Source organism: Rattus rattus, chromosome 2 (assembly GCF_011064425.1).
Source record: "Rattus rattus isolate New Zealand chromosome 2, Rrattus_CSIRO_v1, whole genome shotgun sequence".
Taxonomy (NCBI): domain Eukaryota; kingdom Metazoa; phylum Chordata; class Mammalia; order Rodentia; family Muridae; genus Rattus; species Rattus rattus.
The window spans coordinates 73,854,977-73,876,541 of record NC_046155.1 but is presented as its reverse complement, the minus strand read 5'-3'; the positions used below and the strand labels follow the sequence as shown (position 1 = coordinate 73,876,541).

General features: G+C 45.4%; 1 long non-coding RNA gene across 1 annotated transcript; it reads right to left on the bottom strand.

Moving 5' to 3' along the window:
• Positions 1 to 327: 327 nt before the first annotated feature.
• On the bottom strand, positions 328 to 13,102 carry LOC116893891. The gene is made up of 3 exons (XR_004387009.1): positions 13,041 to 13,102; positions 2,804 to 2,970; positions 328 to 528 (listed from the first exon to the last, which is right to left on the bottom strand). It is a non-coding gene; the product is annotated as an uncharacterized LOC116893891 (long non-coding RNA).
• Between the last annotated feature and the right edge of the window lie 8,463 nt (positions 13,103 to 21,565).

Here is a 21,565-nt window from a genome sequence, read left to right as displayed (position 1 = left end):
TATTTGCAACCGTACCCAGGGCCCCCAACGCACTAGACGTTGACAGTAGGCTTCAATATCAGTGAAGGAATGGACTTACCATCCAGGTGGTCGAAAGTAAGCAGGAGGCAAGAGCTTCCTTCTTCTATGTCCTTATGTAGACTTCCAGAAGAGGATGTGTGTGTTCCCACCTTAAGATCCAGATCACAGGTTTGTGCCTTCCTACCTCAAAGGTCTGGACTAGAAATGGATTCACTGAAGCAAAAGCAATCCCTCACGGGTGTACCCTCTGTTTTTGGATTGTAGTTCATTCTAGATTAGTCAAGTTGACAGACGAGGGTAGCCATCACATGGGCACGTCCAAATGACAGAGATTTACAGCCATCTTCCCCAGTCTCCAGCTCTTGGCATCTGTTTTCTCCCTCGTCTGACTGCTCTCTAAGCCTTTGAGAGAGTTATAGATGATGCTCCATTTAAGGATGTGGACTCAAGACTCACTCACTCTCAACACTTCCATCTGGTATGAGTCTCTTCGTTAACTATCTCCCTCTGCAAACGAAGCTCCTGTCATCAATAATTTATGGTACAGACACAGTTAGCAAGAAGTTCCACAGGTATTCGTTAGGCAAAACATGTGTAGTGGATCCTCTGCTTGGGTGTGACTTCCTCAGCTGTAAGCTTTTGCTCAGACTTAGAGTACCAGGCCTGTATTCCCTTGGCTTCAGGTCTAATCAGAGTGGTGACCACTGATGGCTTTTCTTTCCCAGAGGCCTACCTGTGGAACTGTTAGAGCTAGCCTTTGGAAGGAAGGAGGAAGCTTTGGCTCAGGGCTGGCCTGATTCCTCTGTGTCCCGGATACAAAGTGTGGCATCTTTGTCAACAGGACCTCACCATCTAGTAGCTTCTGTTGTTTTGGGAGCCTCTGAGAGTGTCCTGGCCTACTGGGATGGAGGTAGCCAACAGTCGGTATTGGAATTTTCATCTATAAATATATGGTTTCTGGGAGCAGTGTGACCCACACTGTTCTTTGCATTGTGGACTCCTGCCCCTGGGCAGACTCCCAAGTCCTGAGCATGGACTGTTTGTACCAATGTCACTCAACTCATGTGGAAAATTCATTGTTTCTAAGAGTTCCTTCTCCCCCTCCCCACTGTACAGATCGGCTTGTTTTCTTTTATGTAGAAGAGGATTTGCCCGCATGTATGTATGGGTACTGTGTGACAGAGGTCAGAGGAAGGCACTGTGGTCTCCTGGGACTGGAGTTATGGATGCTTATGTGTCACCATATCGGTTCAGGGACTGAATCCAGTCCTTTACAAGAGTAGCCAGCACTCTGAATCATCGAGTCATTTCTCCAGCCATCCCCCTCTCCCCTCTTTTCTTTTGAGACAGGGTCTTATGTAGCCCAGGCTTGCCCCTGTAGCCTAGGCTTGCCTCAAATTTGCTATGTAGTTGAAGGTGGCTGAGAACTCTGGATTCTTTTGGCCTTCACCTGCTAAGTGCTAGGACTAAAGGCATGTGTTAGCATGCCTAGCTTTATTTATTTATTTTTTTTACTATTATCATTTATTAAAGACAGTGTCTCACTATGGAGACCAGGCTGACCTCAAGCTCATTAGATATTTAACTGCCTCTTCCTCTCAAGAAATTAAAGGCATGCACTATCATGCTGGACTTGAATGGAGGGTTTTGCAAGGCTTGGGTGGAGGTGAGTTTCTTAAGAGGGAACTTGTGAGTCAGGAGACACCCACATGTTCCACGTGCTCAATTGCATAAGACCTCAGAGGTAGATAGGCCTTTTTTTCTTTGTGAAGGTGCTAGAAGTGAACCCAGGGCCTTGCATATACCAGGCACTTTACCTACCACTGAGGAATAGATAGGAACAGCTCTCACCGTATAAACACTTCGGCTTCCCCTGTAAACCAGCACATAATTTTGTAAAGCAAACAGTAGAAGCCATATTGCAAAAGAATCTTTTCATTTTTCCTATTTTTTGTTTTTTTGTTTGTTTTCTGGAGACAGGATTTCATGTAGCTCAGGCTAGCCTCAAACTGTGATGGCCATTCTTGGTTGTCAACTTGATTACATCTGGAATTAACTAACCCAAAAACGGAGGGCATGCCTGTGAGGACTTTTTCTTAATTTGAAGTGGGAAGTTCCACTTCTAATCTGGATGTTTGAGGTAGGGAGACCACCTTTAATCCAGATGTTTGATGTGGGAAAACCCACCTCTAGTCTGGGCCACGCCTTCTGCAGGAAGCCTATGTAAAGACATGAAAGGAGGAAGTTTGTTCTTTGCCTGTTTGCTCTAGCCTCACTGGTCAGATCATCCTTTCATCGGCGTAAGAGCCTACTTCTTTGGGACTCCAGTGTATACAAAAGACCAGCCGAGACATCCAGCCTCGTAGATTGTATTCTTTGACCTTCTGCTTATAGGCAGTCACTGTTGGATTAGTTGGACCACATATGTGTGTGTGTGTGTGTGTGTGTGTCTGTCTGTCTCTGTCTCTGTCTCTGTCCTTCAGTTCTGTTCCTCTAGAGAACCCTAATACAGACTTTGTTGTAGAGCAACAGAAGTTCAGGGATGACTCTTTAAAGCATTTGGAGTAGGTTTTCTGATTTGACAACACCTACGGTCTCGGAAGCCTCTCCTGGGAGCTCGGGGACTATTAAACATTCATGGTGTAAACTATTAAGTGTCGAGTTTCCTCTGGAAAGTCAGTTGTGTTGGATGGTGGTTTGCTAAGCAGACACAGGTGACATGGGAAAGAACAGGTGGTGAAGGGTTCTTTGCTAAGGACATACATGCATTGGTCTGCCTTACATTTCGTAGTTGAACTGCATTTGACCGGACTCCATAGAAAGAAAGGCACCAACAAAATCTGGTGATGCGGCTTCTTGCTGCTTCCTCAGACTGGGGTCCATTAACAGAGTGATGTCAGCTGATGCAGACGTGGAGTTTTGCACTCATGTGCTGAGGCAAGGCAAGACCTGTGGAGGTCGCATGATGTTTGGAGGGAGTCTAAATAGGGGGTTGGGGATTTGGCTCAGTGGTAGAGCCCTTGCTTAGGAAGCGCAAGGTCCTGGGTTCGGTCCCCAGCCCTGGGGGGGGGGGAAGAGCACTTGCTAAATAGGACTGAACCGACAGTGAAGGGGGCTCGGCTGGGCTTGCTTGCACAGCTAGCTTTTCAAGCTTGTTGGTCTCAAGTCTTCACTTCATCCCTGAAGTGATGATTAGGGACATCCCTGATGTTCCTAATCTTTCCTGCTGACTTGTGACAGTTCGGCTGAGGCCTGGCTGTCTCTGTTAGGTCACCACTGCTGATCAATGTTTGCTATCCTGACTCCTGAACTGAACTGCCTGCTCTTTTTTAATTTAAAAACATAATTGTTTGAGAATTTCATATAATGTATTTTGATCATATTTATTGTCCAGCTCCTCTCAGATCTATGTGACAGCCCCTACCACACAACTTTGCATTTTCATGAAAACCAAACCAAACCAAACCGCTCAGTGGCAGCGGCACAAGCTTTTAATCCCAGCCTCCAGAGGGAGAGGTACTCTGTGGATTTGAAGCCAGCCTGGTTTACAGAGTGAGTTCCATGATGGCCAGGGCTACACAGAGAAACCTATCTCAAAAAACAAAAATAACCAAAACCAAATCAAACAAACAAAAGACAAACCCAAATCCACCAAACCAAACTAAAAAACCAACTAAAAAAAAAAAATCAAATCATTTGATCTGGTCATATATTCTTGGGCATGTGTTTTGGCCACTTATTGATTGTATATGTATGGAAATTGTACAGTTTCCACAGGGTTAGTTTCCAAGGCAGTGTGGCAAATTAAAGGCCAAGAAAAGACCAATGTGTTGCTTAATTAAAAAAAAAAAAATGCGTACCTATGGGTGCCAAAGGAGGTCAGAAGAGGGTATAGGATCCCCTGGGTGAGTCAATCCGGGTGCTGGGGACAGACCTCAGGTGCTCTGGGAGAGCAACAAATGCTCTTAACTTCTAAACCACCTCTCCCCTCTTTCTTGTTTCCTCTCTCTCTCTCTCTCTCTCTCTCTCTCTCTTTCTCTCTCTCTCTCTCTCTCTCTCTCTCCTATTTGTTTTCAGACAGGATTTCACTATATGGCTTTGGTGGGCCTAGAACTCACTAGGTAGAGCTTGTTAGCCTCAAACTCACGGAGACCTGCCTGACTCTGCTTCCCGAGTGCTGGGATTAAAGGAGTGTGCCACCATGTCCAGCTGTCATATTTTCTTTATTTTAAAGGTTTACTTGGGGGTTGGGGGATTTAGTTCAGTGGTAGAGCGCTTGCCTAGCAAGGCCCTGGGTTCGGTCCCCAGCTCCGAAAAAAAAGGAAAAAAGAAAAGATTTACTTGGATTATTTTAACGTGTGTGTGTGTGTGTGTGTGTGTGTGTGTGTGTGTGTGTGTGTGTGTGTGTGTGTGTGTGTGTGTGTGTGTGTGTGTGCAAGTGTGTGTGTGTGCGTCTTGCACAAGACATGAGTGCAGGTATCCACAGAGGCCAGAGGAGTTGGGAAGAGCTGTATGTGTCATGTTTGCAGTGCCATTGAGGTCAGAGGAGGGCATCAGATCCCCTGAACTCCAGATGGTTATGAGCAGCCACGCGTGCCCGGGAAATTGATCCCTGCTTCCTTGGAAGGCCAGGCGACTGCTCTTAACCGCAGAGCCATCTTTCAGTCACAAAAGTTGCTTGCTTTCTTTTTTTTTTTTTTTCGGAGCTGGGGACCGAACCCAGGGCCTTGTGCTTGCTAGGCAAGCGCTCTACCACTGAGCTAAATCCCCAACCCCCGAAAGTTGCTTTCTTAACCAATATCCCTGAAATCATTTTGTGACACCACCTCCCTTCCCAACGTACCCACTCCAACTTTCTTCTATTTCTTTTGGCAGAGTTTGGGATGGAACTAGGGCTTCACACTTGTTAGTCTCCCCCCTGTTAAGCCCTTTGGTTTCTTCCCCTTTTGCTTGTTTAGTTTTTGAGACAAGATTTTATGTAACTCAGCTTAGCCTCAAAACCAATTGTGGGCAAGGGTGGACTTGAACTTCTGACCTTCTCGTTCCAGAGAGCTAAAGGCTTTGATTTGTATTTGCACAAGAAAAAAACAAAACAAAACAAAAAACTATGTTCCTGCAGTATTTTGGTTTTCTGCCCCTGCTTGAGCCAATTACTCACGAATTGGCTTGTCTTACTGCTTTACAGATCCCGCCTTAGAGCTAGTGTAATAGCCAAATTCAACCAATAAGCCCCACCTGCCCAAGGACCTGGTCACTTCCTGGAATGCTGGGAGTTGTAGTTCTTGGAAAATAACAAAGCCACACGGAACCACCTGTGATTTTGGCCGAATGGTTTTGTCCTGGAAAAGCCCATACGACCTGTATCTTGTTGCCACTCAGTGGGAATCGGGTGGACCTGAACAGAGTCCATTTTTCCTGGTCAATACTTAGTTAAAGCTTGCTTCAAATTTGGCTCAAAATTGTGGATTGGTTTTTCTCTTGAGAATCTCAGGATTAACACCAGAGTTTCCAAACCACATAGTCTTTCAAATGGAAACCAAGAATCTCTTGGATGGGAGAAGTTGAACGCTGATGAAGGAATCAGAGTCGTGTGGTGGAGCTGGGAAGCGTTGGACTCAGGATGGAAGCCAAGAAAACTCACTTGAGAGGGACATTAAAAATGAAAGCCTTATTTTCTGAGTGCTCAGGGAGGTGGCCAGTTCTGGATCTGAACCTTGGCCCTGGAAAGGGGTTGGGGATGGGGAACTGCAGTGTTATCCAACTGTATTTTGTTTGACATTATGGGCTGAGCAAGGGAATGTCCGTTGGAGACTGGGCTATATCAATAGCACCTGGTTTCAAGGTCCTTAATTTCGCTTTTGCAGTCAGATCCCCTCCTGGACTTTGGCCTGGAATTTTAGAACGATAAGTGAACGAAAGAGCGGGCAAGCTGCGTGCAGTCAACTAGGGCATAGCAGGCAACTGGTTATATGGTTTTATAACTTATGCACCTTGGTCTAGATAGCAGCAATTTCTATATTCTTTACTGGTTAGCAGACAATTAAAATATTTGGAGTAAAGGGATAGGCGTTAATTCCTAGGCCTGGGAACAAGAACTTGTTTGGCCCTACTAGCAAGATAGAGAAGTTGTCCTGGAGATATCTGGACTCAGACAGCTGTCTCCTTTCAAGTTGTCCCTGAAATGTCTGGACTCTGACAACTGTTTGTGACAGAAGCTGTTCAACTACAGGGAAGTCCCCAGCTCCCTTAGGGCCTGGGACCATGAGTTTTGTTTCTCCCTATGGTTAAATGGAGTCTGAAGACGAAATGGCAGCACTTAGGATACGTTTCTTTTGCTTGTTTCCAACAGGAACAAAACTTGGTTGACGAGCCCTTACCTGGTGCAGACAAGGACTTGGCGTCTATCCTGAGCAATGAAAAAGCCGACGGTCAAAAACAAAGAAAAACTGTGATGTGTCTCATCCCCTCAGCCACTACCAAGCACAGCAGACCTAGTGCAGAACCTCAAGCAGAGGCAGGGGCAGGACGCACTTTCTGTTCTGAGGTAGCACCTGCCACTATGTATGACACCTGCCCCAGTCACACAACAGACCTCCCCCCCCTTTATTCTTCTCTTCTCACCTTTCATTTCCTTGTTTCCCTCCCTCCCTCTGCTCTCCTCCCGTCCCCTCTCCTCTTCCCTTTCTTCTTGTTTCCTTTCTCCTTCTTCCCCATCCTCCTCTTCCCCATGCTCCTCTTCTCCTCCTCTTTTCAAGTGGAAGCACAGGGCAGTTTTGTTAAGGATTATTAGAAAGATCCTAAGGCTGGCAGACTGTAAACACCAGCCGCTTCCTAGAAGGGGACGGAAGAGAGAAAGGAAAAGACAATGCCATTTAAGTTGTCATGGAGATCAGCCACAGGATGGATAAGGAGGCTCTCAGCGGGGAAGGAAGCTTTAAAGAGGGAGCAAGGATGCCCAAAATGTTGGGAGAAAGCCCAAGGTGTCCCAGAAAACATGATTAGAAGAAAGATGGAAGAAAAGGAATAATTGAGAAAAGCAGGCAGATTTATGACCTATTTATGGCCTACACTTTTTTTATTTTTAATACTGTCCCATGTAATCTAGGCTGTCTATGAACTCTATATGTAGCTGAGGCTGCCCCTGAACTTCTGAAGATTCCATTTCTACCAAGTTCAAGGATTGCAGGATTGTGCTACCACACCCAACTGATGCTCTCTTGTCAGAAACAAAACAAAACACAATTCTCACCTCAAAAGGGATAAGAGATAGCTTATTCCAAAGCCAAATATGGATTACCATGGCCCAGGAACACATATTTAGGTTATTCCAAATTCTGTGTTCCAACATGGAGACAGTTTTATGAAGTTTTTATAGAAATGAAACAAAACAAAACAAAAAATCAGAAATCAAGATACTTCAAAAATGCATTGATGGAAACATTAGGTAGGCGGGTTAAAGAATGGCACGGAAACCTGCTATTGGTCTTACACACTGTCTGATGACATTTTTAGCTTTTTGATTGGTGGAAACTATGGTTTTGAAGTTACTTGATTCTAACACATGTTATCTGTTAGTCACAGGGTGTTAGGTCAGCCACAGAGGTGGGGAATGAATGGCTATTTGGGGATCTAAGGATAGAACAGGGTAAATTATAATTGAGCTCTGCAGCTGCAATATTTGACTCTCTCTATAATCATTGAAATTCTAGTCAGGTTCTTTCTGGGGACCTTCCCTTTCTCTCTCTTCCTCTTCTGCCTCCTCTTTTCAACACAGTCTTGCTATGTGAATGGAGTGAGGACATGACTGTTCCTAGGTGTGGCTGAGGAGAAGGCTTTATTGTAGACATGAGGGAGAGCATAGCCAGAACCATCTGGAAGAGTCCAGGCTGAGCATGGCCAGCAAACTAGACCAGACTATGAGAGGAATTCTGGGAGAGAGAACAAGAAAGGAAGAGAGGAGAGAATGAGCAAAGAAAGCACATGGGAACCAAGAGAGCACGTGGCCAAAATGCCAGATGGGAATAGGAACCAGAAACTGGGAAGAGAAGCAAGGTTTGGCCTCTGGACTGGAGAGATTTAGGTAGGGGACGGGGTGAGAAGTGTTGAGAGGAGCTGTTACAGGATAGTGGATATTGGTATTTACTGAAAAAAACCTATTTCTAGTTGTGGTGTGGCTGAGCCCCTAGCACACATCTTTAATCCCAAACAATGAAGGTAAAGTTTGTTTGTAGCAGGAAGCAGCCATGTTTGAAAGTGATGTTAAATTGAATGGCAGACAAAGTGACAAATCAGAGAAAATTTGACAGAATAGGATTGCCCAACTCTCAGGAGAGAGAAAAGGGAAGCTGCTTAGGGGGCTATGCAGAGAGAGGAAGAAAGCAGTTTTACTGGAACAGTTATATAGGGACACAGGTTTCAGAGAGAGAGAGAGAGAGAGAGAGAGAGAGAGAGAGAGAGAGAGAGAGAGAACAAGAGAGAGAGAACAAGCTAGACACAGGTGAAGACAGAATGAGTTAGAGAATGAGAAGGAACCAGAAGATTAGAAGATTAGAACAGATTGCTAAAGTGAGTATGGAGCCAAGCAGAATAATCCAGGAGAGGCAGAGAGGGAGAGAGGGAGAGGCGGGGGAGGGGGAGAGAGGGAGAGAGGGAGAGAGGGAGAGAGAGAGAGGGAGAGAGAGGGAGAGAGGGAGAGGGAGAGAGAGAGACTCTATTGAATCAGTCAGGTTGGGGAGTTTTGAGCCAGAACAGCTGAGTTGAGCAGCAGCCAGAGGTCAGAAAAAAATAGAAAGGGTGAGCTTATTCGGCAGTAACTGTCAGAGGCTGAAAACATTCTAGGTCTAGATTAGATTGTACGGAGGCTAGAAGCTACCGGGTTAGGCCTAGGTTAGCAGACTAAGGCAGTAAACCTTGGAGACAACGATTACTACAGGCGAATAAAAAATACTTTAACAAGGAGGCCCAGGTGCCGAGTGAAACTGGCCTTACTTTCTTTGGGATCTAGCTTCATATGGCTCTGGCTGGTGTTGGGCTGAGATTATGGGTAGGCTCCACCAGCCTCTGTCTTCATTGATTTCCCATTATTGAAGTCATAACACTTTTCTGGAGGGACTTCCACACCTGCAGCTTTCCCTAACCTCCAGAACCCACGCAACAGGCCTTTAGAGATTGAATAACTGTGGTGCTGGGATACAGGCGTGGGGCAATGGTATCCAAGGCTCCTCCTCACTTCAGTAAGCTGTTTCTTTCAGGAATCTGGTGTAACAAAAGGAAGGATGTGGCTGGAGCTGTTGAGTTCCAGGAACTGTTTTCCTTTTCTTTTTTCAGCAATATACTTGATTTCAGCCAGATACATGGCTACTTAGAATAAAGAATGAATTTTCCAGTCTCCCTGACAGTTATATATGGTCATGTGACTAAAATCTGGCCAGTGAGAGGAGATGGGAAGAGGACAAAGTTGATCCATCCCTGGTTTGAATGAAAATGGACCCCATGGGCTCATAGGGAGTGGCAGTATCTGAAAGGACTAGGTGTGGCCTTGTTTATGTGGGCGTGGCCTTGTTTAAGTGGGTGTGGCTTGTGGAAGAAGTATGTCACTGGGGGGTGGGCTTTAGGGTTTCCAATGCTCAAGCCAGGCCCAGTGGCTCACTCTCTTCCTGCTGCCTGCCAGTGCCAATATAAAACTCTGAGCTCCTTCTGCAACACCATGTTTGCCTGCTTGCTGCCATGCTTCCAACGATGATGGCAGTGAAGCAAACCTCTGAATCTGTAAGCCAGCCCCAAGTGAACATTTCCCTGTATAAGAGTAGCCAGGTCGGGTGTCTCTTCATAGCAATGAAACCCTACCTGATCCACTCTCAGCTAGTGAAAGTTGCCCTGCGTTTGTTTGGTCCATGCTACACGTCAGGTATTGTGTTAAGCTTTTCCTACATATCATTTAAACTGACCCTTGCAGAAGCTTTTGTAACAAAATCAATAAAGCTCTGTGTAGTGCACAAGTCTATACTCTCAGTTGTAGGGAGGCCGAGGAAAGAGGATCAGAAGTTCAAAGTCATCCTTGGCTACCTTTTAAGAATGAAGCCATTCTGGGCTATGTGAGACCTTGACTCAAAAAACAAAACAAAACAAAACAAAAACAAAACAAACAAACAAACAAAAAACAAAACCAAAAATCAACCCACTATCCCCCACCTGAAGCAGAGTCTAATAAAATAAGTTAAAAAATGAGATGTATTTGTGCTAAAATATTACTTGTCAAAACTATGATACAGGGCTTATGTCTACCCCCATGACATCAGGTTGGTTTTTGTTACTGTAAAATTATAATAATGCTGTCTTTTACCCCGCACTAGGACTGGCACTGCAGTGCCCCAAGATGTCTGGTGGATATCTTCATCTCAGTCAGCAAAGCGTCTCACCCGCTCTGCACCATCCCATCTCACACTGCCGATGGCTACTCTCTGAGCCTGGCAACAATCTCTCTACCCATCTAGTTCCCAAGGCAGGTTGCCACCATGCCAGACATACACATCCCAATTCTGAGGCGGCCCAGTGTCTCCAGCCACCACATGCTCTCTTGAACTTAAATCGCCACATGAAAGAACACACAACACAATGACCTCTGATCCAATTGATAAGATATAATTGCCCACCTAGACATAAAAAGCCCTGTACACATCCATCCCTTAAGATTATTCATAGCAACCTGTAAATGTGCATACAGGAATCTTAACATCTGCCTCCATGTTCTTCCGGCTGCTTCTCTCCTTCCTCGGTTTCAGATTCCTCCTCTCTAAAACTTTTCTCCCGCCCATCTGTCCTTCTCGTCCAATGACAGGCCTCGTTCTATCTTGTACCTGCCTTCACCTGCATAATGACATCATCATTCTATCACATCATGCCTGAGAGTGGCCTGGGGTTGCTGTAGAAAAGCTGAAATAGCCAAGCCTTGTGCGACACATCTTTGATCTCAGGATCTCGGAAGCAGAGGCAGGCGGAATTTTGTGAGCTTGAGGTCTGTGCAGTAGGTTCCAAGACAGCCAGAGTTGCACAGTAAGATTCCATCTCAACAAACAGCTGAAATATTTTGCCGATGGGCTATGTGTTGCTTCTCTTATTTTCTTTATTAATGTTATAATATGATACTGACAGTTAACAAATCAAGAGGGAAAGTAAGGACGCTCCTTAGATCTGGTTTGATCTCGAAGGGATGGAAGGGTCAGGTTCTGCAGGCCACGCCTCTTCGTCTTCTCAAGCAACTTGTCTGATGGGGTTGAGGTGATACTGTTGTCCCTTGATATCGGCATCCACTACTGTCTTATCATAAAACAAACGAACACACAGAAAAGTTTGTGTTCTCAGTTGTCAGCTAGGGAACTTCCTTCCAGTTAATGGAGTCCGAAGCTTCTCCCCCGTCTTTCGGGTTAGAGTTGGACACTTCTGCTTTGAAGGCCGAGAGGCGGCAGGAAGTATTTTAGAAATGGCAAAATGGTTGTTCCATCCCCAGACTAACCTCTAGCCGAGTGAGTATGATTTTAGGAATCCCTGAGGTTCCCTTGAAGCCTACAGCAGGACTGTTTCTGGTCCTTACCTGACATTTGCCTCCCTGATTAGAACACCCAGGAAGCAGGTGGAACAGTCCAGAACAAACAACGGGCAACTTCCATGTATCCCACTGTGGCAAGTTGGTGTGGAAAAGCTGATACAATATTGTATGTTTTCTTTCTTTCTTTCTTTTTTTTTCCTTTTTTTTTTTTTTTTTTTTTTTTTTTTTTTTTTTTTTTTTTTTTTTTTTCCCCAGGGCCTTGTGCTTACTTTTTTTTTCTACCCTGAGCTAAATCCCCAACCCCCCTTTTTTTTTTTTTTTTTTAAGATTTATTTATTTCATGTATGTGGGTACACACCAGAAGAGGGCATCAGATCCCATTAGAGATGCTGTAAGCCACCATGTGGTTGCTGGGAATTGAACTCAGGACCTCTGGAAGACCAGCCAGTGCTCTTAACCGCTAAGACATCTCTCCAACCCTTTTCTTTCTTTCTTTTTTTTTTTGCTCTTTATAACTCATTTTTATTAGTTAACTAATCTGTAATCACTGTTGAAAATTATAAAATAAACTTAAGACGAATCATCCCTCAGTTCTCTACATAGAATATTAATCTTCTCAGGACCTTCTGACCAAGCCAGCCCAGTCAACGGGGTCTCAAGAGAGGGAGGATTGACAAGAAAAACACAAAATTATAACATGACTCCAGCCCGTACTGAGGCTGAAGCAGCTTTATTTCTCTCCAGCCTGCTTTTGTATCATCCTAGGTGCATCCAAAACCCATGGTCAGTTCTCAGATCGAAGACAGAGTAATCAAGAGAAGTCGTGAACAAGGAGATCACAGCAGACGGTAATTATGTAAAGTCGTAAGGAAAGAGATCACACGAGGTCGTGATTCAGCACAGCAGTAAACAAAGCCCCACGGTTTCCAATATTCTTATCTGAGCCTTGTCTGAGCCCGGTGACAAGTGCCAAATCCCTAGAGGCGGGGCTGAAAGCTCTCAACAACCTTCCCGGCCTCTGTACATCATAACTGTGTACCACTTTTTCTTTTCTTTTTGAGATTATGGTGACATCATCTCTCCCTTCCCTATTCTCCAAACCCTCCCATATAACTCTCCTGCCTCTCTGTCATTTCATAGCCTCTTTTTTTATATCAATTGTTTTTACATGTATACATGTATATACATATATATATTCTTATTTACTTATTTATTTTTAATTTATTTATTCCATATACGGGAGTACACAGTCACTGACTTCAGGCACACACATCAGATCCCATTACAGATGCTGTGAGCCACCATGTGGTTGCTGGGAATTGAACAGAGCAGGCAGTGCTCTTAACCACTGAGCCATCGCTCCAGCCCCATATATATTCTTAAGTATAACCTGCTTAGTCTGTATGATGTTGCTTGTGTATATGTTTCCAGAGCTGACCATTTGGCATTGAATAACCATTTAGTGTATTCTTACCTGGGGAAGACTATTTTCCCAACTTCTAGCATTCCTTTGCTGCCTGTAGATGTTTGTGTAGTGTGGAGGCCTCATGTGCTTGCACTCTGTGTCCTTGTTCAGCCCATGGGTAGGCAGTCATTTGGTGAGACGTTATGGGTGTAGCTTCTGACTTTCATCAGAGATATAATCTCATAGCAAACTCCCTGATCTTCTTCTGCCTCTTACAGTCTTCCTGTCTCCTGTTCGTCAATTAAGAGGTGTGGCAGTTGTTTTGTAGATCTATCTGTTGGCACTGTGTTGTGTGCAATTTTAAAAAACACGCTTCTGCCTTCTCGGTAGCTCTGCCTGTGTCCGGGCTGGGCTCTGAGACCAGCCACCGCCAGTCTTGCCAGTCTCGCCAGTCTTGCTCAGCTCCACCGCCACCCTGCCCCCCTCCAGCTTTGATAGCTCCCCCAGTCCTTCATGGCTAGCTTCACCAAACCTCCAACAACTGCCCCAGCGGCCCTCTTTCTCCTCATGCCCACCTAAGCTCAGCGGATGGAAAACACTAGGCAGTTTTATTATTTTAAAACTATTTCAAGTTACTACCCAGTAACTCAAAGGCTGGGTGAAGAATTTCTTGCCCTAATCTTATCAACTAAATCCCTCTGTCCTCCTTGGCCCCCACTCGAGGCGGAGACTACAGACTCTAGGGGCCCTAAGCCCTAATGTCTGCAGCTTCCTCCTCACTAAAAGCCTGGTCTCTTCTCCCTCTGTATCTCTTCTTTTCCTCCTGGGATCTGGAAGTTCCACCTTTTCCCCTTCGCCTAGCAATTGCTTTCCACCTCCTTTGTTGACACAATTAAGAACCAATTAGGGAATCAACACCTCCCTCTAGGGACTAGGGTCTATAACTCTGTGTTTTGATTGGCTGTGATTTTCTGTAGTGGTCTCCATATGTTGCAAGGACTGGTTTCCTTGATGAGGGGTGTGGGTCGAAGGACAATGTTTGGATTGCGGTTAGGGATTGTGCTGGTTTAGTAAAGTGGTGTTGGAGTGGTCATAGGTTCTCCAAAGTCCATGACTTCACCAGCACTGCATAGTTGGGGAGGTTTCCAGTACCAGGCACGGCCCCCCTTTTGTCAAGAGGGTCTTAGTTCCAATTACACAGTAGGTGGCTAACTCCGAGGTGTGTATGCCACTACTATACTGCACTCTTGGTGTTTGCTGTCATGCCATGCTGGTCATTGTAGTTCACGGGCATCGTAGCTGGGTAGGACTGTTGGCTGTCTCCCTCCTTTGGAAGCTTGCATGGTGCCTGTTGGTACCAGGAGAGCTCTTCCGCAGGGAGGGGCTGTTCAAATCAGTTCCAGCTCAGAGACCTCAGCCATGTTTCTAATATGCATGGTGTCTTCAGCACTAGGGGTTCACCTTTACCTCTGGAGGACAACAAAGGGTAACAGCAACAGGCTGTGTGTTTTGTGACTCCTGGACAGCCCTGACCAAGAACTCTAAAGAAGGCTTCTCGTTTCTGTTAGGAATTTTTGTCAGGTAGACTTTGGCTTTTGAGGGGAAGGGAACACTGCCCAATTGGGAAAAGCTTATTTGAAATGTATATGTATATTTATACACAGAATTACATATATTCTAAGTTGGTTGCATGAATCACACTATTGCTCTTTTCATACTTATGACGTTTTCATAATTAATGCTTTCAGATTCCTTACTGTTACTTTATTCTCTTACCTCTTCCTTTTGTATTTACCTTCATCCCCCCCCAAAGAGTTCCCCATTCCCCATTTTCCTGATTAGATCACGTGTACCTTGCTGCTCTCCGGTCCTTCCCCCTTATGCCCTGTTTCTGAAATGGCCCCTTCTTATTTTCTTATAGTTATTCTGGGATATGTGTGCACATCTGGGGATTTGGAGCTAGGAACCCCTGATGAGAGAGAACATGTTACATTTATCTTTCTGGGTCTGGGTCACCTCATTCAATAGGATCTTTTCTAGTGCCATCCTGTATCTTCAGAGTTCATGGTTTCATTTTTTTTTTTTATAGCTGAATAGTTTTTCATACTGTATATTGGATGCAAAAAAGAAATAAAAAGGAAAGGACATGACTGCTCCTAGGTATGGTGGAGGAGAAAGTTTATTATAGATATGTAGGAGAGTGTAGCCAGAGGTAGACACATCTGGGAGAATCCAGAGTGAACATAACCCTGAATTATGTGGGGAGAGAGGGAAGGGAAGGGGGAGAGGGAGACCAAGTACAGTAGCCAGGAGGCCAAAGGTACAAAAGGAGAAAAGAGGGGTGGGTAACCAAAATGTATAAATTATATAGGGAAGAGGCTAGAAAGTTCAAGGTGAAGGGTGGGGCATGCCGGCCATACCCTAACAGGGAGGGCCTGAGTGGTGCTGGGAGAAGCTGGTGGCCAAGGCCTGCTTCGATATGTTACATAAGCCCTCAGATGCTTGTCCTGGCTTTGACACTTAACATATATGTACTACATTTCAATGATCTTTTCATTGCTTACAGGACATCGAGGCTGTCTGTTTCCTAGCTACTATGAATAGAGCAGCAATGAGCACAGCAGAGCAAGTGTCTGTGTGTTTCTCATGCAGATTGTGTCCTCGCTTAGTTTGGGGAAGGGCTTTTTCTCTTTTCACTATGATTTTGTCTGGTCTACACCAGACTTGGGATTCTTCTCCCTCATGGATGCCTGTGGTTGGACGGTCTGGTTTTCACGATGTCCCACGTTTCCTGCATGTTCCTTTCCTGTGTTTAGTTTTTCCCCACATCTTGCCGATTGGCTCTGCATCCACAGTGTTGAGTCTTGATGCTCTGTCTTCTTCCTGGCCCTTTCCACTCGTCAGGCTCCCTTTTGGGTTTTCCAGTTGGGCCCCTGGAGTTTTCGACTCCATCGTCATTTCAGCTCGAGCTCCTCGCCAGCGCTTCCACCGCCTTATTGAATTCCACTCGAGCCGTGCGGTTCCTGCCACCCTTCTGCTTGCACTGTCCTGGGGACCCCTCGGCTTCACCTCCCTACGTTCTTTCCTCTCACTTTCATTGAGCTCTTTCTTTGTGTCTTCCTTAAACTCCTTGAATTCTCCGATGAAGTCCGTTTGTTCTCTTAAATCCTGTGTTCTGGGGTTCATCTAGGAAACTCAATGGCAGACATTTCTACAGATCTGGTAGGCTCTGGAGAGAAGATACTGCCTTGGTCTTTCATATTGTTGGTAGTTTTTGCAATGAGATCTGGGCATGCAGGCTTCCTTTAAAAATTCTGAGTCTGGTGTGGACAGACCAGGTTGAGGCAGAGGAGAAGATGTGTGGGAGGCTTGGGTTTAAAGTTTGGGAATAGCTGGGATGAATGAAGTCAGGTGGACAGAGGGGACTGAGTTGGTGTACAGGAAACACACTGTGGTCCAGGTCGACTGGGGCACCGAGTAGTAGCGGGCGTGTTCAGGAAGAATCCTGTGATTGATTGTGGTGCAGGCACGGGTGCACTAGATGATGTACTGGTCCAGGTCTGGGGAGTAGGCATGGATGGGAGGTCAGGGAGACTCAGGCTAGACCCTGAAGGAGGAGGAGGAGGCAGGGGAGGTCTGGCTTTGGAGAGCAGTTGAATTCATCACAGAAAGGACCTGTGGTACTTGTGTGTTTTCTTATTTGAGGAGATACTGTTGCACAGTCAATAGCACAGGGAGACAATAGCACCATGGTTTCTTAGAACTGGTTAAACCTCCCAGGGTCATATAGGATCACAGGATTGGCAAAAAAAAGTATATTTTTAAAATTTATCATGGCTAGACTCAAGACACAGGGAAATAATTATAGTTAACATGGACGGAGCATTCATGGCCTTCTCCCTAACATGTTATCTCCCTGAATCATCATGACCACCACAATATAGTAATAGCAGGATTTCCCCATTTCTGACCTAAGAACTAGAAGGTGCAGAGAGGAACTTTATCAAGGCCTACAGAGCTGAAGCTATGTCTCAGTGGTTAAGAGCACTGGCGACTCTTCCAGAGGAGTGGGGTTCAGTTCCCAGCACTCATATCATGGCTTTCTGAGGATCCAACACATTCTTCTGCCCTCCTCCAGCTCCATGCCCAGATGTGATGTACAGCCATGTATGCTGGCAAAACCCCCACACACATATGACAAATACAATTAAAAAATCACATACTTATAGAGCTAGGGTTTAACATCAGTTTGATTCACGGTTTGTGTTATTTACTGCTGTATTATTGTGACCAAAATATCTGACTTGTGGCTTCAGGGACCAAAATATCTGACTTCTGGCCCCTGGTTTCGGAGCATCTCAGTGTGTTCTTGCAGGGAAGGCAAGTTAATGAGTAGCAGAGAGTTACGCAGAGGCTGCTCAAATCACCCAGGAACAGGAAGTGGAGCCCAGTCTGTCCTCAAACTCTTGACTTCCTGCCTCAGCCTTCCAAGTACTGGGATTATCGGGGTATAGCTTTCTGTTTGTCATCCTTTATGATTTACAAGATGGAGACCACGAGGAGCTTTGGCTGTTTGTGTAAACAACAAACCATTGGGACCTAAGAATGACCCGGTGCATTTTCACTGGTCAAATAATTCAGGCCCTCAGTGGTATGTGGCCTTGTTTTATGTGCCGATCCACAGGAAAGGATTAAGAAGGTGGGTCAGATGGGCAGTGGTTGGCGATGAAACAAGGCCACACCAGCAAGGGGCTGAATTGTTTGACCAGTAAAGATGTACATATGAACATGCACATAAAAGTACATCTATGAACACACACATGCACACATACATATGAACTGCCAGTACTTGGGAGGCAGAAGTGTGCAGATCTCTGAGAGTTTGAGGCCAGCCTGGTTTTAGACATTGAGTTCCAGGACAGCTGGAGCTACATAGTGAGACCCTGTCTCAAATCAACAATAACAACAACAACAACAACAACATTGATAACAACTACCACAACTACCTTTACACAACAGCTACTACAAGAGAAACAACAACTACACTACAACAATTACAACAACCACAACCATAACCATAACCACCACCACCACAACAACAATAACAACAACAACAGCAATCATTACTATTACTACTCTAAAAGAGGTAAAAAGACTGAGCTCTGAGCTCCTCTACTGGGGAGGAAAGAACTGGCCTAAGGAACTAAGGAGGAGGAACCAAGGTAGCAGAGACAGGGCTGTGGGGTTTCAGATGCCAACTAAACAAATTAGTTACAGGAAGTGGTGAGGAAGTGTTAAAAGGGCTGAATCACTAAAGATAAGGACAGGGAACTGAAGGCTGCAGTAAAGCAAGTTGGCTTGGTGACTTCTGAAACTGTTTCGGTAGGGAAGGGGCTAAGACAGGGTTTGCATGCTTAGAAGGGGTTCTAGGGAGAAAAACATACAGCGGATATAGACAACTGCTTTGGAGAAGTTTTGCAAAATGGAAGTGAAACCAGGGCAGTGGTTGATGAGGGAGGTAGGCCAGAGATGGGTTTCTTGCTTCTCTCTGGGAAAAATGCATTATTTTCGATGGCAGTGTCAGGTCCCCTGCTCGTTTTCTTCACAAAATTTTGATACATTTATTTGTAATTTATTTGCTTGTCTCTGTGTGTGTATGTGTGTGTATGAGTATATGCGTGTATTTGCACACGTGTGTACATGTGTACACGTGTGTATGAGTATATGTGTGTATATGCACACATGTGTACATGTGTGTACACGTGAGTGTGTGTGTGTGTGTGTGTGCGCGCGCGTGCGCGTGCATGTGTGCCCACTTGTGCTGGGATGTATAGAAGAAGATAGAGGACAAGTCCGGGAGTCAGCTAGCTCTTTCAGCCATGTGGCTCACACTGGGGATGTCAGGCTTTTACCCACTAAGCCATCTCACTGGTTTTCTTTCATTTTTCTCAACAGGGTTTCCTGTGTCTCAGACTGACCTTTGTATCAGTGATGTAGGCAAGGATGACCTTGAACTTCTGATTCTTCTGCCTTCATCTCCAGAAAGCTGGGATTATTGGTGTATGTGCTACAGTACCTAGCTGCCATTCCTTTTTCCTTTCTTTAAGATTTATTATTATTATTTTATCTATTTGTTATTATTATTGTTATTGTTATTATTATTATTGTTATTGTTGTTATTGTTGGCTGTCCTGGAACTCACTCTGTAGACCAGGCTGACTTCAAACTCAGAGATCCACCTGCTTCTGCCTCCCAGTGATGGGATTAAAGGCCTGTGCCTCCATGCCCATCCTATTTTTCTTACTTTAAGTTGTGCTATATGTGTGTCCTTGTGTGGGTATGCGGAAGTCAGAACAAACTGGGGGCCTCTGCCTCTGCAGTCCCTGTTCTCAACCCTTGAGCCATGTCTTCAGCTGTTTTTCTTTCCTTTTTATCTTCCTTTTTACCCCTTGTCTTTTTTTTTTCTTGTTTTTTTCTTTTGAAAAAAGCTCTGGCAAGTTTTAGAGCAGAAGAGCTTTCCTGGTTCACTGTTTTCCAGCCTTCTCTGGTGTGTTTCTAATTGAATGAAAAAAGAATGAAAGAAGTAGGTAGGCACATGATTGCTCCTGGGCTTGGTGGGAGAGGAGGTTCGTCGTACACATGAGAGAGAGAGAGCATAGCCAGAGGCAGGGACATCTGGGAGAGTCCACAGTGGCCATCATCAGACTGGGCTGGACCATGTTGGGAGGGGAGGGGAAGAGATTGGAAAGAGGGGGGTACCAGGTAAAGCAGCCAAGAGCACAAGGCTACAAAAGGGGTAGGTCACCAAAATGGCTGGATCCTATAGGGAAGGGCAGCTCAGGGCAGGATCACAGCAACATCAAGGCCCATGGGCATCAGCATGGCCCTCGAGCTTCATCTTAGCCTGGGACAATAGTGTGGATGCCAGCATGGCCTCCAGGGGAAGTGTGGCTCATGGGGGATCTTTTGAGGAGGTCCAATCCAGGAAATGAATCATTCTTCATCCCAGACATCCTGTTGCTGCACAGAGCAAGAGTGATCGTGTGGCTGGGCAATGTGTTAGGGGGATGAGTCTGCACAAGCTCCAGGCTGCTGCGTGCCACCCTGCTGACCCCAGTGGGCAACAACATGTGGCTCCATTGACCACAGCCTTCTCTCACACCTGTCACAGCTGCGGCCTCTCTAGTTCCGCCTCTCTCCACCGCACATGCAGTGTTTCGTTCCTCCTTCTTCCCCACCTCTCACGCATCCATTCATTGTAGTGACATTGGAAGCTGCAGTGTGTCACACAGTATATATATATATATATATATATATATATATATATATATATATATATACATACACATACACACACACACACACACACACACACACACACACACACACACATATATATATATCCCAAACAGCTTTCCATACAAATGTTCGTTTCAGTGAGCATTGCTCTGGTTCCAGGTTTCTGGTCTCTGACACACCATCGATACTGGACCTTCAGAGACTCCTCTCAGGTATCTTGCTGTTGACTGCTATGGTCTGACCCCCCTTCCTCTGCCCCTGCAATAGCTGTAGCCATTTTGTTCCATGCCTGCCAGCTCTTTCACATTGCTGCTGTAACCTGCCAGTCACTAACACAGAGAAGTGACGGCACAAGGACATGCAGACCACATTCCCTGTTCTGTTCTGCGTGTTCTGAGTGTTCTCTATGAGGTTTGCTAATCTTAAGAATTTCCACAGAGTTTTACAGAGGACCCATCAAGTCAAAGGTCAGTATGAACTGTTATGTCTAAAATATCTTGAGTCAGAGCTGACCACTGGGCAGCCCTTCCTGCACCTATGTATAAGTTCACTATAGTTTTTGTTCTGATGTCAATGTTCTGATATCAGCTTGAAGGTTAGCTGATAATACTTTGCCTAATAAGCCAACTGTTCCCCTCCTTGCCCTTTGAACCTGGTTTTTAGGATATGAACTTGCTTTCTCATGTAAATTGTCTATCCTGAGAGCAGACTAGTACTGCAATTAGGTTCCTAAGGGTTTTTTTTTTTTTTTTTTTTTTTGTGGTCCTGGGTGTCCAGTATTAATGTATGCATTCACTTAGCTATTGTTGCTTAACTGAGATCGCTGTTTGTTTGGTTTGAGTGTCGATTCCTGAACCCCACCATTGCCCAGTCACAGTGATCCATGCTCTGGTTCTGCAGGATCAGGTTTGTCACATGATCCAGCAGCTCATACATGGAGTGCTGTTGGGTTGGACCGACTCAAAGTGCTGGATCTGGGTCTGGATGGTTTTAGCAGAGTTGGTCAGCCTGGCTTCAGCATGGGGTGGGTGCGGAGAAGGGAGACACTTTGGCAGCTATAATCTCCAGAAAGTTGCTTCAACCAGCAGGGGAAAGGCAACAGATGTGGTCCTGGGGTAAATTCCTGCTTCTGCATGCAACTGTAGGCTCAGCTCCGGTTTTCAGGCTTACTTCTGGTTCTGGCTTCTGTAAACTGTAATCCACTTTTGTCATGCACCCACAGCTGCCGGCTTGTGTGCTGGGGTCCGTATCTGTTGCTGGGTTCAAAGCTGACACTGACCCAAACGAATCTCAAT